Raw genomic sequence first — 17,079 nt, 5'->3', positions numbered from 1 at the left:
GGCGGCCCCCATGGATCGCACGTGGCTGGGGGGGGGGGGGCGGACTCGGGGCATAGGCCACAGCGTTTCGGGCCCGCGGGCCTGCGAGTGAGGGGAGCGATTACTGCGAGTCACTGGGGAGTTGGAAGCTGGGGGCCTTTTAGCGAGGCACACTCTTGCGTAATGGCCTTTTCGCCCGCAGTTGCTGCAGGTCGAGTTGCGGGCTGGGCAGTGCTACCGCGGGTGCTGGTTCTGGCCGCAGAAATGGCAGGCTGGAGCAGCATAGTGGCTAGCTGGGGCAGCATGGTGGCTGGCTGGGGCAGCATGGTGGCTGGGCGGCCATGTAGCACAGGCCTGGGGGAGTCGCTGGTCGGGGGCCCATGATTAGGTCTCGGGGTCCGTTGGGAACGAGTTAAGGCTGCGGAAGGAGACCTCCATCGTGGTAGCAGCTTCCACAGTCGTTTCTAAGTCTTGGGCCCCCTTTTCCAGCAGTCGTTGGCGCACATAGTTAGACCTGAGGCCCGCTACAAAAACATCGCGTACAGCAAGTTCCCTGTGTTCAGCCGCGGTAACCGCTTGGTAATTACAGTCATTGGACAAATTATTGAGTTCCCTTAGAAATTCGGCGACGAGCTGGCGGCGAGTCGTGAACACATGGCGAGCGTAAACGTCATTAATAGGCCTTACATAAATTTTATCGAGAACTGCTAGCGCCGCAGTATATGAACTGGCCGAGTTTAGTTGCGTAGAGATCCTGTGGCTCACCCTCGCATGCAGTAGACTTAGCTTCTGATCCTCTGTCGTTTCAGCTGTGCTCGCTTCTGCCAGGTAGGCCTTGAAGCACCGGATCCAGTGGGAGAAGATTTTTTTAGCCTCTGCATCCTGCGGGTCGAGTTCCAGGCGTCCAGGCTTGAGGGCCGATTCTATAATCGATCTTTACTGTTCTTAAGTCGATTAAATTGATGGAACCATCAATTCACCAGACACGTATTTCCGATATGAATCTAGGCTTTAATCGACTTACTTCAGAGACAGCCTGTTACCCATTGATGAACTCTTGGTGAACTCAGGCTGACTCTGGACACGGGTATTTATACAGCTGCACTAGGGGGAGGAGTCATGGGCGGAGCCAAGGGTGGAGACCAGTACAAGTTCCTGAGTTCTCCCAGATCTACTCCCCCTAGTGGTAGGATAGTGTTACTGTGCTTACAAATATAATATATATATATATATTACATTCACCACAGCATCTATCCCAGATTACTGAGGGAGTTAAGAGACGAAATTGCTGGGCCTCTAATAGAAATCTTTGTTTTCTCATTGGCCACAGGTGAAATCCCAAAGGATTGGAGGACAGCCAATGTTGGCCGGTTATTTAAGAATGGTAGCAAGTATAACCCAGGTAATTATGGGCCAGTGAGCTTGACGCAGTGATAGTGATAGTGAAATTGTTTTGAAAATATTCTCAGAGATAGGGGATTTTCCAATTTTGAGGCTATGTCGAGAGGAAGTGTCGTGGCTAGCAGCCACACCACGTAAAACACTCGGCCGTTACAAAATAAATGGCCGGAAAATTGCTAGATCCATGGCCGCGCATGCGCACGCGATAACCTGCAGCTGTTGCGCTGTATAACATGGCGCCGGCCCTGTGCGGACCTGGCCTGCCAGATAGTTACCCCCTGGACACTCCCTCGCCACCCCCGGACCACCACCAGTCCCGCCAGCCCTTGTCGAAAACCCCCAGCCAGCGGCACGGCTCACCCCCCTCTCAACTGTGGCAGCGCTCGACACAGTCCGCAGCCGCCACACCAGGTTCACGAAAACGGAGAGCACACGTGTCCCACGACGTTGGGAGCTTGGCCCATCGGGGGCAGAGCATCAGGGGAGGGTCTTCAGGTAACGTCCTGAGGCCATCCCAATGGCAGGCGGTGCCGTTTTGGAAGGGTCGGAGCATCCGAAAACAGGTGGCGTCCAAGAATCTCGCCTTGCATATTTGGAAGTGAATGGTCTTATTAGCGACAGACAGCAAGGTTTTGTACGAATGAGGTCATGTCTTATTAATTTAATTGAGTTTTTTGAGGAAGTGACAAAAATGATTGACGAGGAAAGGACTGTGGATGTTGTTTACATGGACTTTAGTAAAGCATTTGGCAAGGTCCCTCATGGTGCAAAAGATTGAATCACATTGGGTCAGGGTCAGGGGTGAACTAGCTAGATGGTGAAATTACAGAACTGGCTTGGCCATAGAAGACAGAGGGTAGCAGAGGAAGGGTGTTTTTCCGAATGGAGATCTGTAACTAGTGGTGTTCCACAGGGATCAGCACTGGGGCCTCTGCTGTTTGTAATATATGTAGATGATTTGGAAGAAAACGTAGCTGGTCTGATTAGCAAGTTTGAAAATGATACTAAGATTGCAGGAGTTGCGGATAGTGATGAAGATTGTCAGAGAATACAGCAGGATGTAGATAGGCTGCAAAATTGGGCGGAGAAATGGCAGATGGAATTTAACCCGGACAAATGCGAGGCGATGCATTTTGGTAGGTCCAATTCAGGTGGGAGCAAGAACATTAATGATAGAACCATTAGGAGCATAACACACAGAGAGATCTGGGCGTGCAGGTCCACAGATCCTTAAAAGTGGCAGCACAGGTGGAAGAGGCCGTGCTTAAATCATTAGCTGCGATAAATACTTGGAGCATCTGTTTAAAACATTTTCCAGTTATAACTTAAATTACCGGTTGATTGAGGATCCATATGCTGCAAAGTCTTCCACAGTCAAATATCTGGTTTGAATTTTCTTCTCTTCTCTTTTTGTCTAACCTAATCTAACTAGTTCTTTTAAAGCCAACACGCCTGGTAAACTGAAAGGGTTGGATTACGAGGAGAGGTTGAGTAGACTGGGACTGTACTCGTTGGAATTTAGAAGGATATGGGGGGATCTTATAGAAACATATAAAATTATGAAGGGGATAGATAGGATAGATGCAGGCAGGATGTTTCCACTGGCGGGTGAAAGCAGAACTAGGGGGCATAGCCTCAAAATAAGGGGAAGTAGATTTAGGACTGAGTTTAGGAGGAATTTCTTCACCCAAAGGGTTGTGAATCTATGGAATTCCTTGCCCAGTGAAGCAGTAGAGGCTCCTTCATTGAATGTTTTTAAGATAAAGATAGATAGTTTTTTGAAGAATAAAGGGATTAAGGGTTATGGTGTTCGGGCCGGAAAGTGGAGCTGAGTCCACAAAAGATCAGCCATGATCTCATTGAATGGTGGAGCAGGCTCGAGGGGCCAGATGGCCTACTCCTGCTCTTAGTTCTTATGTTTTTATGTACCATCTTTTATTACGCTCCTGTATTATCTTTGATTACTCTTCTCTGTGTGTTTTGATATACTGCGGAGTGTAATATGTGTTACTCAAACCTTGATTACTGATAAGGTCTTCTGAATCTCGATGAAGAAGACTCAAACTCGTCCAGTAGTAACAAAAGGTTTATTGAGTAACTATAACAATAATTGCATGAGTTCTTTACTTAAACATTGATAATAGTGATAAGGTTAACAAACTACAGTAACTATACGTAACTCCATTTACCATCTGAACTAATCTGATACTGTAAACCCATGAGAGAGAGAGAGAGAGAGAGACCCAATGTGGTTGCCTTTTATACCCCTGTTGGTCCGGCCCTCTAGTGATCATGTGGTGCTACTGATTACACATTAACCCCTTATGTACACGCATATACAGAGATCACTACATCCCCCTTTTTTCTTGTGTTACATATTTTCTGTATGTTGTAAAGAAAATTGAACAAACATAATGGATGCAGTTTGCAAATTCATTACATAAAATCAATGAGTTAATCAGTCAAATGTTGAGACATTTAGTCTTTTAGATTTTTCTTTTTCTGGATTGAAACAGGTAGATAAATGATGATATGTATAAGTTGTGATGATACTGATGATTCTACAAAGCCAATTAATATTTATGAATCCAATCTTAATAAAAACATTTATGAGTCCAACTTTATGAATTTGTTCGGTTGAGATGCTTTCTTCTTCTGTTGTTGATGTGGTGAAGTTGATGTTGTCATTTATTTGTGAACATCGTCAGTGTTCTTGTGTTTAAGTAACCAAGAAGTCATCATGAGGTGTTCAAATGGTCAAATCACTTTCGTTGTCTGATTTTGACTTTTTTTTTTCTATGCTTGTGGTAGCAATTCTGTATGTTATCTTTGTTGTCTGACCTGGTCTTTTTCCTGTGCTTGTGGTATTGATTATATATGTCATCTTTGTTGTCTGACCTGGACTTTTTCCTGTGTTTGCGGTATTGATTCTGTGTGTTATCTTGAAAGCTGGTTTGCTTGTTTGTAGTAGAGCAAATGTGAATTTGTGAGATTCGTTGTCATGCCATGGTATGTTTGTACTCTTGCCATTGTTTTGAGCTGTGCTGTTACATTGTCCTTCATGTGCAGAGTTGTACCATGTCGTACAGGTCATTATTTCATTGTTGTTGTTTCTGTCGTTTCTATCTTTGTTGGTTTTGTTGTTGTTCTTGTAGTTTTTGTCGTGCTTGTTGCTCTTGTTGTCTTTGTTATGCTTCCTGTTGTTGTTTTTGTTGTTGTGCTTGCAGTTTTTGTTGTTGTGCTTGTAGTTTTTGTTGATTTTCTTGTTGTGCTTCTTGTTGTTTTTGTTGTTGCTGTTGTTCTTGTTGCGCTCAATGACTGTTCCGTGTGGCTAATTTGAGTCATTCTCAAAGTTATTTGTGTCAGTGTCCTTTATGGCATCTGATGTTTCATTAAGCGTTTATTCTTGAGGATTGTGAGAATGATCTGATGTTGCATTGGTCTTGGTGACATCACTCCTTTGTGGTTGATGCAATTATTCTTTGATTCCTTGATGTTCCTCTTCTGGAGTCATTTCTGGTTCACTTGAATCATCATTGATTTCTTGGTGCTCCTCTTTTGGAGTCATTTCAGGTTCACTTGAGTCATGAAAATTAAAATCACTTATTGTCACAAGTAGGCTTCAAATGAAGTTACTGTGAAAAGCCCCATCATTGGTTTCTTGGTGCTCCCCCTTTGGAATCATTTCAGGTTCACTTGAATCATCATTGATTTCTTGGTGCTCCTCCTTTGGAGTCATTTCAGGTTCACTTGAATCATCTTTGGTTTCTTGGTGCTCCTCTTCTGAAGTCAAAATCTTCAAGATCTAATTTTCTTGTGGGTAGTTTAGAGTAGATGAGGTTTTAATTGACGTGGTCTCACTGGACTCAAGAGTAGTTTCACTTTGATTGTTGAGTGCTTCTGTACATACGAGCTGAGACCTGCCAGTCTCGCTGTGATCTTGCACATCTTGTATGTCAATCATGATCACATTATCACTATTCTCACATACATTGGGTCGACATTCCGTGTCTACTTGTTGGTTAAATGAGCTGGGTAGACTTTCATAGTCTTCTGGTGGCTCAAATAATCTGGGTAGGCTTTCATAGTCTTTTTGTTGTTCATGTGAGCTTAGTAGACTTTCATAGTCTGCTGCTAGTTGCTCAAATAAGGTGGATAGACCTTCATAGTCTTCTTCGTGCATTGTTGTCGCTCTGGAGTCATTAATTGCTTCCATTCTGGAGTCTGTCAATGAGCTCTCTGTGGAGGCTTGCATCGCTCTCTCAGTGGAGTCTTTCATCGCTCTCTGTATGGAGTCGTGCAGTGTTCTCTCTTTGAAGTCGATCTGTGCTCTCTCAACGGAGTAGTTCTGTGCTCTCTGTGTGGTGTTGTTTTCTTCTTGGCTGATTGACAGGTTGCTGTCATCCAATGTTTCAACGATCTGCCATTGCATCATGGTATTGGATTCATCTACCATGAGTAGATTCGTATTGAGCTTTTCAACCGTGTTACTGATGCTATGATCATCATATCCGAAGAACTCAGCCATGTCTGAGTAGTATTCTTCAATATACAAATCATCTCTTTTTGTTTCACATTCATTATTGTGCTCTTCATGTTCAATGAACAAATCATCTTCTTTGGTTTCGGATTTGTCACTGCATGCGTAAAACACTGTTTCGCTGTTTGCATCTTTTAGGGAAGTGCGCATGTGCGGATGGTCAGACTGCACACGCGCAAGATGGCCGCCGCTCAGAACTTCCGGCTTCTTCTGTTTCAACCCTGCCTCTGCCTTGTGGTAAGTATTCAGGTCATTTTTACGGATTTCGTTTTCTAGATACTGATTCTTTGTTTGTAAAGACTCAATGTATTGATTTTGTTTTTGTTCATAAGCAAGGCATTTTTGTACAGCGATTTCTAGAGTTATATACTTATTTTGTGAAAGTTCTTCCCTCAAATTTTTATCACATAGTCCATAAATTAATTGATCCATTATCATACTGTCTCTGAAATCAGCATAATTACAACCATGTGCTATTAACTTGAGGTCTGTACTAAAATCAGTGATGGGCTCTCCATTTCTCTGGCATCTGTGACATAAGTTAAATCTTTCCAGCATCTCACCAGACTGACTTTTACAGTGTTCATCAAATTTTTTGAGTATTACTTCTAATTTGGTGTTGTCTTCAACTTCTGAGGAATTAAAGCAAGTATAGATTTCTCTAGCTTCATGCTCTCCTGTTGAGAATAGCAGTGCTATTTTTGTTGCATTAGAGGCCGTGCTCAAATCATTAGCTGCGATAAATATTTGGAACATCTGTTCAAACATTTTCCATTTATAACTTAAATTACCGGATGTTTCATATAACGTCTTATAGAATTCTCAAAAACCCCAATCACCCCCACCCGGTCCAAAACCACTCTTCTCCTCCAATCCTTCACCTTTCTGATCTCCCTCAACACCTCCTGCTTCCTAAATTGGTGAACCAGCATCCTACTCGCCTTCTTCCCACATGCATACACTATCCCCTGGCCCTACTTAACTGCCCCACTGCCTTCCCCGTAGACACCAACCGGAACTCTATCTGGTGCTTCTGCCGCTCCTTCAACAACCCAATCTCCGGGGCTTCCGAGTACCCCCTATCCACCCGCAGGACCTCATCCACCAGCCTAACCATCTCTGCCTGCTCTGTCCTATCCCTCTGCGCCTGAATTGATATAAACTCCTCCCTGACCACTACCTTAAGCGCCTCCCATTCTGTGTCATTCAGCTCCACATACCCCCGAATGGCATCCCTCACCCACTCACCAAGGTCCTCATCCGCTAGCAACCCCACTTCTAATCTCCACTGCGGGAGCTGGCCCCCCCACCCGGTCCACTTGCACGTTCGCCCAATGCGGTACTTGGTCAGAGACCACAATCGCTGAATACCCTGAGTCAGCCACCCTGCCACCAGAGTCTTATCCACCACAAAGTAATCAATCCTTAAGTGCACCCTGTGCACATGGGAGAAGTATGAGAATTCCTTTGCCCTCAGCCTCCCAAATCTCCACAGGTACTCTTCCCCCCCCCACCCCCACCCCGCCCCTCCCCCCCTCCCCCACCGACCCTCATTAGCTCCATGAACCCCTTCAGCTCCGTTGCTACCACCGACATCCTCCCTTACCGCGGACTTGACCGGTCCAATCCTGGCTCAATAAACCTCCTCCATAATGATCTCATAGTTAGGGAGTTAGGGATCCTCTCGGAAGGAGCGATCACAATATGGTGGAATTTAAAATACAGATGGAGGGTGAGAAAGTAAAATCAAATACTAGTGTTTTGTGTTTAAACAAAGGAGATTACAACGGGATGAGAGAAGAACTAACTAAGGTAGACTGGGAGCTAAGACTTTATGGTGGAACAGTTGAGGAACAGTGGAGAACCTTCCAAGCGATTTTTCACAGTGCTCAGCAAAGGTTTATACCAACAAAAAGGAAGGACGGAAGAAAGAGGGAAAATCGACCGTGGATATCTAAGGAAATAAGGGAGAGTATCAAATTGAAGGAAAAAGCATATAAAGTGGCAAAGATTGCTGGGAGATTAGAGGACTGGGAAATATTTAGGGCGCAACAGAAAGCTACTAAAAAAGCTATAAAGAAGAGTAAGATAGAGTATGAGAGTAAACTTGCTCAGAATATAAAAACAGACAGTAAAAGTTAAAAAAAATATATAAGACAAAAAAGAGTGGCTAAGGTAAATATTGGTCCTTTAGAGGATGAGAAGGGAGTTTTAATAATGGGAGATGAGGAAATGGCTGAGGAACTGAACAGGATTTTTGGGTCGGTCTTCACAGTGGAAGACACAAATAACATACCAGCGACTGATAGAAATGAGGCTGTGACAGATGAGGACCTTGAGAGGATTGTTATCACTAAGGAGGGAGTGATGGGCAAGCTAATGGGGCTAAAGGTAGACAAGTCTCCTGGCCCTGATGGAATGCATCCCAGAGTGCTAAAAGAGATGGCTAGGGAAATTGCAGATGCACTAGTGATAATTTACCGAAATTCACTAGACTCTGGGGTGGTCCCGGTGGATTGGAAATTAGCAAATGTGACGCCACTGTTTAAAAAAGGAGGTAGGCAGAAAGCAGGAAATTATAGGCCAGTGAGCTTAACTTCGGTAGTAGGGAAGATGCTGGAATCTATCATCAAGGAAGAAATTGCGAGGCATCTGGATAGAAATTGTCCCATTGGGCAGACGCAGCATGGGTTCATAAAGGGCAGGTCATGCCTAACTAATTTATTGGAATTTTTTGAGGACATTACCAGTGCAGTAGATAACGGGGAGCCGATGGATGTGGTATATCTGGATTTCCAGAAAGCCTTTGACAAGGTGCCACACAAAAGGTTGCTGCATAAGATAAAGATGCATGGCATTAAGGGTAAAGTAGTAGCATGGATAGAGGATTGGTTAATTAATAGAAAGCAAAGAGTTGGGATAAATGGCTGTTTCTCTGGTTGGCAATCAGTAGCTAGTGGTGTCCCTCAGGGATCCGTGTTGGGCCCACAATTGTTCACAATTTACATAGATGATTTGGAGTTGGGGACCAAGGGCAATGTGTCCAAGTTTGCAGATGACACTAAGATGAGTGGTAAAGCGAAAAGTGCAGAGGATACTGGAAGTCTGCAGAGGGATTTGGATAGGTTAAGTGAATGGGCTAGGGTCTGGCAGATGGAATACAATGTTGACAAATGTGAGGTTATCCATTTTGGTAGGAATAACAGCAAACGGGATTATTATTTAAACGATAAAATATTAAAGCATGCCGCTGTTCAGAGAGACTTGGGTGTGCTAGTGCATGAGTCACAGAAAGTTGGTTTACAAGTGCAACAGGTGATTAAGAAGGCAAATGGAATTTTGTCCTTCATTGCTAGAGGGATGGAGTTTAAGACTAGGGAGGTTACGTTGCAATTGTATAAGGTGTTAGTGAGGCCACACCTGGAGTATTGTGTTCAGTTTTGGTCTCCTTACTTGAGAAAGGACGTACTAGCGCTGGAGTGTGTGCAGAGGAGATTCACTAGGTTAATCCCAGAGCTGAAAGGGTTGGATTATGAGGCGAGGTTGAGTAGACTGGGACTGTACTCGTTGGAATTTAGAAGGATGAGGGGGGATCTTATAGAAACATTTAAAATTATGAAGGGAATAGATAGGATAGATGTGGGCAGGTTGTTTCCACTGGCGGGTGACAGCAGAACTAGGGGACATAGCCTCAAAATAAGGGGAAGTAGATTTAGGACTGAGTTTAGGAGGAACTTCTTCACCCAAAAGGGTTGTGAATCTATGGAATTCCTTGCCCAGTGAAGCAGTTGAGGCTCCTTCATTACATGTTTTTAAGGTAAAGATAGATAGTTTTTTGAAGAATAAAGGGATTAAGGGTTATGGTGTTCGGGCCGGAAAGTGGAGCTGAGTCCACAATTGATCAGCCATGATCTAATTGAATGGCGGAGCAGGCTCGAGGGGCCAGATGGCCTACTCCTGTTCCTAGTTCTTATGTTCTTATGTTCTTATAATCATCCGGTGCCCGTCCAGGTCCGGGATCTTCCCCAACACCCACCTCATGAATTTGACATTGTCCCAATTTGGGACATTAACATTCACCAAGGCCACTGGCATCCCCTTTAATTTCCCGCTCACCATCTTGAGCCTTCCCTCTGAATTTGCTACTATATTCCCCACCTCAAATGCTACCCGCTTATTTATCAGCACTGCGTCTTCATATCCAATCCTGAGTGAAATGCTTGCCCTACCCATCATTTCCTTAACCTAGCATGGTCCCCGATCTTCAAAAAAACCATTATCACCAACTCCCTCCTTATTGCAGTTTGACTGCCCCGCCCCCATCAGCAGTCAACCCTCCCTTCCCTAAACAAAACAACAATCCCATCCCTCTCTAACACTCTAACCTCCTGCTGCTCCCCCCCCCCCCCCCATGAACTAGCTCGCCCAGCTAGCCTGGCAGCCCTGTCCATGGTGCCAAGCTTCCTACCCAGCCCCGACTGATTCCTTTCCCCCCCCGCTCGCACACTTCCATAGTGCAAACAACAATAACAATAAGAAAAGGTGCACACACCCTCCACGATCCTCCACCATCCCACCAAAGAACCTCACAAAAATGAAAAATGGCCCCAGAGAGAAGAGAGGTTCTCCCCTAACAATGAAATAAAAAAAGGCAGAGAGAACCAACATCTTCTCACACTTCCTCCAAAGTTCAATGTCCTCCCTCTCCTGCCAGTTCATTGTCTCTCAAAAATTCCATTGCCTCTTCCGGTGTTCCAAAACAATACTCCTTGCCATTGTGGGTCTTCCAGAGGCGGACCGGGTACAGCATCCCAAATTTCACCCGTTCTTAAAAAGGGCAGCCTTGACACGGTTGAATCCAGTTCTCCTTCTGGCCAGTTACGTACCCAGGTCCTGGTATATCCAGAGCTCATTACTATCCCAGGTACATGTCTCTTTGACAAAGAACCGATGTAGCCTCACCACCATTGCCCTCGGCGGGTCATTCGCCTGCGGTTTCCTCATCAGTGCCCCGTGCATTGATCGACCACCAGGGCTGGTCGAAAGCCCCTCCTCCATTAGCTGTTCTGGGTCTCCAGCCTCAGCTCCACACGCTCGATCCCCGCTATCAGCGGGTCTACCACCTTTGTCAGGTCCTCCTGAGCTTTGCTCCTCTACCGACTGAACATTTCGTCCAGAAAGTCCACCAACTGCTCCATCGACCATTGGGTTGGTAGGGCTGCCCCCTTACTCTCCGCCATCTCTCCCTGTGTCGCACAAAGAGTTTCTTGCTCTTGCAGCTCCTTTCTTCTAAACCCACTTCTGGTCCACAAATCCATCTACCGACCTCACCAGTGGAGTATAACCTTTCCCCACCACCTCTACACCTTTTTCCTCCAAAACATCCACCCGGCAACCCGGGGAAAAGCACCAAAAAAACCACCTCAAGCGTGAGCTGCCAAATGTACGACCATTCAATCATGGCCACCACTGGAAGTCTCTATGTCCTGGATTTCTAATAGTGACCTAACAAACATGAATCTTTTGCAGTCATTTAAACTGATTATTAATGGTTCAGATATCTGCAGAGACAGACTTATGCTTTTGGTGGCCTCTGCTCTCCTTATTTGCAGGGGATTCCAAGTCATGCCCACCCCCTAATGACATGGCGGCCCACTCCCCAATTACATTGAGCCCCTTACACAATGATGTCACCTCTCGGCTCTTTCTCAGGTGGCTGGGCCTCAACCTTTGACCTTCGACGCAGGCTTATATTCGTGGCTGCCTGCTTGGCAGCTGCTACTGGCTATCTGGCCTGGCCTCTTCTCTCTCGCCCCCGCTGGCCGGTACAGTTGATGCCCATCCCAGCTCTCTCTCTTTCAACCCTGCCTGACTGGCCTCTGACGTTGGTTCAAACAGAACCCCCTAACCACAGACATGTGATGCCTCCAATAAACCGCACCCCCCACCCTGAATCTCCCCAACAGAAGCCCCCCGACACTGTCCCCTGGCAGTGCATGGGGAATATCCTCTGGAACTGCCCCTTGGCACTGCCCCGGCACTGCTCCCTGCCAGGAGGCACTGCCAGGATACTGACCATGCATGAGCCTCTCTCCCACTGTGTTCTGTATTTATCTGTACACCCCTGATGGGGACAGTGCCAGGTCCCCGTTGGTCTAGACCTCTTGTAAACCCCACCAACATGATATCACACAGGCGGGGTGGGGAGGGGGGATTGCTAATGTGGGGGGACAAAACAGCAGGGAAGCCTGCTCATGATATTTAACTGCATGGTAATGAGGTTCCTGACCTTTCATGGCAGGAACCCCATTATGTCATTGGCGGGGGCAGGGACAATATCAACGGGAAATCCCGCTGGCATAAAAGCCGTATGAGGATTCCCATTGGATTCTCCGACCCCACCAGCTTTCCCATCTGCCAAATACGGGGACAGGAAATAGCCGCTAAAGTTTTAGTGAGGTTAGTTAACTGTCTTCTCAGTGATAGTTTGAGAAGTCTATGGACTTGTCTTGGTGACATCTGTGATTTATTCCGTAGTGTGGTGTGTTTGACCACAGTTTGTCCGTTATTTGCAGCATGTCATTCTTTCTCTGAATGTTAGAGTGTAAGGGACATTTTGCACATTGTTTTTTCTTTCTAAACTTGTGTAATAAATTTTGTTTTTGTTTGTTCAAATCGGTGGAATCTTGTGGGTTTAACCAAATGCAGAATTTCAACCTTTATCTGCTTTAAACATTACTGGTTCTTAACTAGATCTCCGTGCATTTCACGGGATCTGGCAAAGGATTGTAACAAGGGTAACCAGGAATAATGCAATAATTTCCTTAAAATTTCCGTTAGCTGCCTGATCTAATCTCATGTCATTGGAAGGTAGAGGGGGAATCTGAAATACGCATGTTCAGTTGTACATGAGCAGCCTAAAAGCAATGGGAAAGCTAGGAGTGGGTTGAATCTGCAAAGGCCAACAATGAAGCACTGACATGCTATGAACGTGCAGAGGCTGCAAAAGAGGCATTCAAGACAAAGCCCGTTAGATCCCGTGCCTTAGACATATTCAAGCGAGCATAACTGCTGACTTGAATATGCAAAGCTAGATCCTGCCCATTATGCGGGGGGGGGATCCCGATCGCGGTGCCTCACGACATCACGTTAGATCTCGCGCGGTATGAAGAGCCTGGTAAATCTCACGAGAGGCCCCTCGTGAGATTTACTACCCTCGTCGCATCTCGAGTCGAGCGTGACGAGGCTGACTGTTCGCGCCCTTTGTCTGTCTCATGAGGGTTTCCAATCTCCACCTTTGAAGATCCTGCGTTGGAATTGTCTCCAAACATTTCTCCCACTCGGACGGCTTTAACAAGGGCCCAACTCACAGGGTTTCATTCCCATCTTCCAAGATTCACTCTCCCTGGGTTTCCGAGTGAGTCAACACTAGCTCATGAGCACACTTTCAGACCGCAGGCCGTTACAAGCAGAATACCTTTGCTCCCATAGGTTACTTTTGCATAAATGACTCATAGTACAGAGCCAGTCTGCTAACTACAACTCTTTCTTTAAATTGGACCCTTTTTCTGTTTTTGGCTGTGTTGGTGGCACTTATAGGCTAGCCTCCCAAAACTGACTGACGAAAAAGAATTGTTTACTGACCCTTTAAATGATCTGAGGGATCTATCAAAACACTCCCAGAGGATCCCACCCTTATTACTAGACAGGAGCCAGTGTAACAACATTGGCACGTCCTGTGCTTGAAATATTTCAATGTCCATAGACTGCAAATTTAACACCCAGAGACAAGCAGATCAATGAATTTATAACATCTTAGACTTATCAAACTCCAGCTTGATGTCAGGGCGAGTAAAGATACTCACAAAGATGTGGAAAACTCAGCGGTACAAAGTCACCGATGAAAGTCACATAAAATATAGAAGTTGCAGCATCCAGAATAAGAAGGGGAAGAAGGAAGCAAAAACATAGCAATCTCATCTCAACTTCTGGCAGGTTCCTCGCTGCTGCCACTGATCAGCTACTCATTCAATTCAGCCAAAGTCCCTTCCCAAGTATTACCCTGCAGCAGATTACAGCAACTAAAACAACTTATGTAGCACCTTTTATGTGATAATATGCCTCAAGGTTATTCCCAGGAGTCTTATTGTTCTAACCCTACAGGATGCCCTGGGATCTGCAATATCAGAGTGCCTGTGTCCTCACCTGAATATGATCTACCCAGATGAGTGTATGAGGCTAACCCCACTGTTCCTGCTGGGATATAAATATACGTGCCCAGGAGAGGGCCAGGTGCAGGAGACCCTACAGGGGAGTAGGAGGAGTGCGTAGTAACCTGAATAAAACCAAATATTTCTACAGAACTCACTTCCGAGTGGTTGTTTTCCTGAGACTTTACATTGGCGACGAGGGTCAAGTGGAGCTGAAGGAGGTTACATTTCCTCTGGACCGGGTCCACCTCGATTAGGCCTTAGGAGGCCTCTACTCAGGCGGCAGAGATGCCGCTAATCGGTAAGCTTGAGGCATTCAACACTGAGACTGAGGATTGGACCCATTACATAGAACAACTAAACTATTTTTTTCGTCTGAACACCATTGTCGGGGACAAAAGACAGACGGTGACCCCGCCTTGTGGCTTGCAGTGCGGAGACGTACAGCTTATTATCAAAATCTTAACTTTTCCCGACTCACACGAAACCACCAGTTCGCTGAGCTCTTTACACTTGTTGCCGACCATTTCAATCCAAAACCACTACTAATTGTTCGCTGTTTTTGTTTCCACATGGCTTCTCAATGCCAGGACGATCCTACAACTGAATTCCAGAGCTGGTGGCGTAAACTCGTCGAGTTCTGTTAATTCAGGCCGGCGTTATTAGAGGTGCTCTGAGACCGGTTGGTTTGCGGAATCAGAGATGGGGCAACCTAAGAACATTATTGAGTGAAACTGACCTGGACCTGAAAAAAGTGACTGAGATAGCGTTGTCCCGGGAGGGCCCAGAACACAGTGTCTAGGAGCTCCGAGGGATGGATGCCCTGAACCCCGGAAGCCTGGCAGGGCGCAGTGCGCCCCTCCCCCGGGTGGAAATTTCAGACTCCCACCACTGGGGGCGTGCTCCAGGGGACCAGGACTGATGGCACCAATTCCCCACCAACAGACGAACGTTCATCCCATACTCCGAGATTCCTGAGGAGGACAATGAATGTGCTGGCATCAGAGGGAGGTGACGGGACAGACACCAGCAGGAAATCTCACCCACCCGCCACCACCAAACCGATGACTGCCCCAGAACAAGGACGCATTTCATTGACGACGAGCTATAGGAGGCCCACCACCTTTACAGCATTTCGGTACCACATGTGGCACCTATCCAGGACACATTCCGGATCATCAGTTTCCCAATTAAGATGGAACTTGACACCCAAGTCACGGTCTCTGAGATTAGCCGCCGCACGTACGACAAAATTCGTTCCGAGATGCACGCCTTAGGATTGAAAGATAGCGATGTCCGGCTGACAACGTATACCAGGGAATCGTTGGAGATCGTTGTCACCTTGGAAGTTCCCGTGGAATACAGGTGCCATTCGATAAATCTACCACAGGTGGTGGTGAATGGTTCAGGCCCAAATTTGCTGGGCTGCGACTGGCTAAAACGGCTCCATTTGGACTAGAAGCAACTATGCCGAATGTACCCCGATGGATCAGACGCGGCATTGGCATGTTTCCCAGGTGTGTTCCAGGAGCATCTCAGCACCACTCGGGGTCCTCCACCAGGATATCAGTGGACTCAGAGGCCCGACCACGCTATTTCTGGGCCTTACCCATTCCTTACGCTTTGAAGCCGAACTGGACCACTTAGAGAAACTGGGAATCATCGACCCAATGCAATTTGCTGATGGGTTGCGCTGGCCGTGGAGGTTATAAAGCCTGATGGGTCCATCCGCCTTTGCAGTAATTACAAAATGACAATCAACCGAGTGTCCCATCTAGATCGTTACCCGATACCGAAGATTGAAGACCTATATGCGAGGCTCAGTGTCAGAAAGACTTTTACCAAGCTCGATATGAGATATGCCTATCTCCAGTTGGTTTTGGACCCATCCTCCTGAAAATATGTAACCATCAACACGCAAAGGCGGTTGTATGAATATACCAGGCTACCATTCAGGGTCTCGTCGGCATGTGCCACATTCCAGAGTGATGGAAAATATCCTCCACAGATAACACTTTACCTGGATGATGTGCGGTGCGATGATGATCAACAGTTCCTCTGACCAGAAGCACCTGAAAAACATGGAGGACGTGCTGCGTAAGGTTGAGGTGGCCGGGGTCCACCTGCGGTGTGGAAAGTGTGCTGTTCCACATGAAGGGAGTAGTCTATTTGTGTTACAGGGTTGACTGGCCCGGACTACACCCAGTAGAAGATAAAGTTCAGGCCATCCGACAAGCACCTGTACCAAAGGATCCCACGGAGCTCTGTTCATTTCTGGGGCTGGTCAACTATTACGGGAACTTCATGCCGAACTTGGCAATGGTTTTGGCCCCACTACACCTGTTGTTAAAGAAGGGCCTGCGGTGGATTTGGGAGCCGCCGCAGCAGGGAGCGTTCAACGAAGTAAAGCGGCGACTGCTGTCTTCCCACTTGCTGACTCACTTTGACCCAGCAAAGCCTTTGTTGCTCACATGTGATGCCTCGTCCTACGGGATCGGGGCCATTTTGGCACACAGGAAGGAAAGGATGATGGGACCGAGCGACCCAGTGCGTTCACTTCACGTATCTCAGCAGCGGTGGAGCACAATTACGGCCAAATAGAAAGGAAGGTTTGGCATTGGTGTTTGGCGTTATACGATTCCATCAATATGTCTACGGCCATGCGTTCACAGCTTATATACATCATAAACTGCTCTTGGCGTTATTCAAAGAGGACAAGGCAATTTCCCCGGTGGTGTCCACCTGCATTCAGCATTGGGCTCTCCTTCTGGCGGTGTACCAGTATATTTTGGAACATCACACAGGGACGAAGATTCCCCACGTGGGCACTCTCAGCTGCCTGCCAGTCCGGTGGCAATGGACGAGCTAGTCACAACCTTACATTTTATGGACTCGTTACTGGTAATGGAGGCCCAGGTGGACCCGCTGATGGCCAGGGTCCGCCATATT

This window comes from Scyliorhinus canicula, chromosome 3 (genome assembly GCF_902713615.1).
Source record: "Scyliorhinus canicula chromosome 3, sScyCan1.1, whole genome shotgun sequence".
NCBI lineage: Eukaryota > Metazoa > Chordata > Chondrichthyes > Carcharhiniformes > Scyliorhinidae > Scyliorhinus > Scyliorhinus canicula.
Note: the sequence above shows the minus strand (reverse complement) of the source record.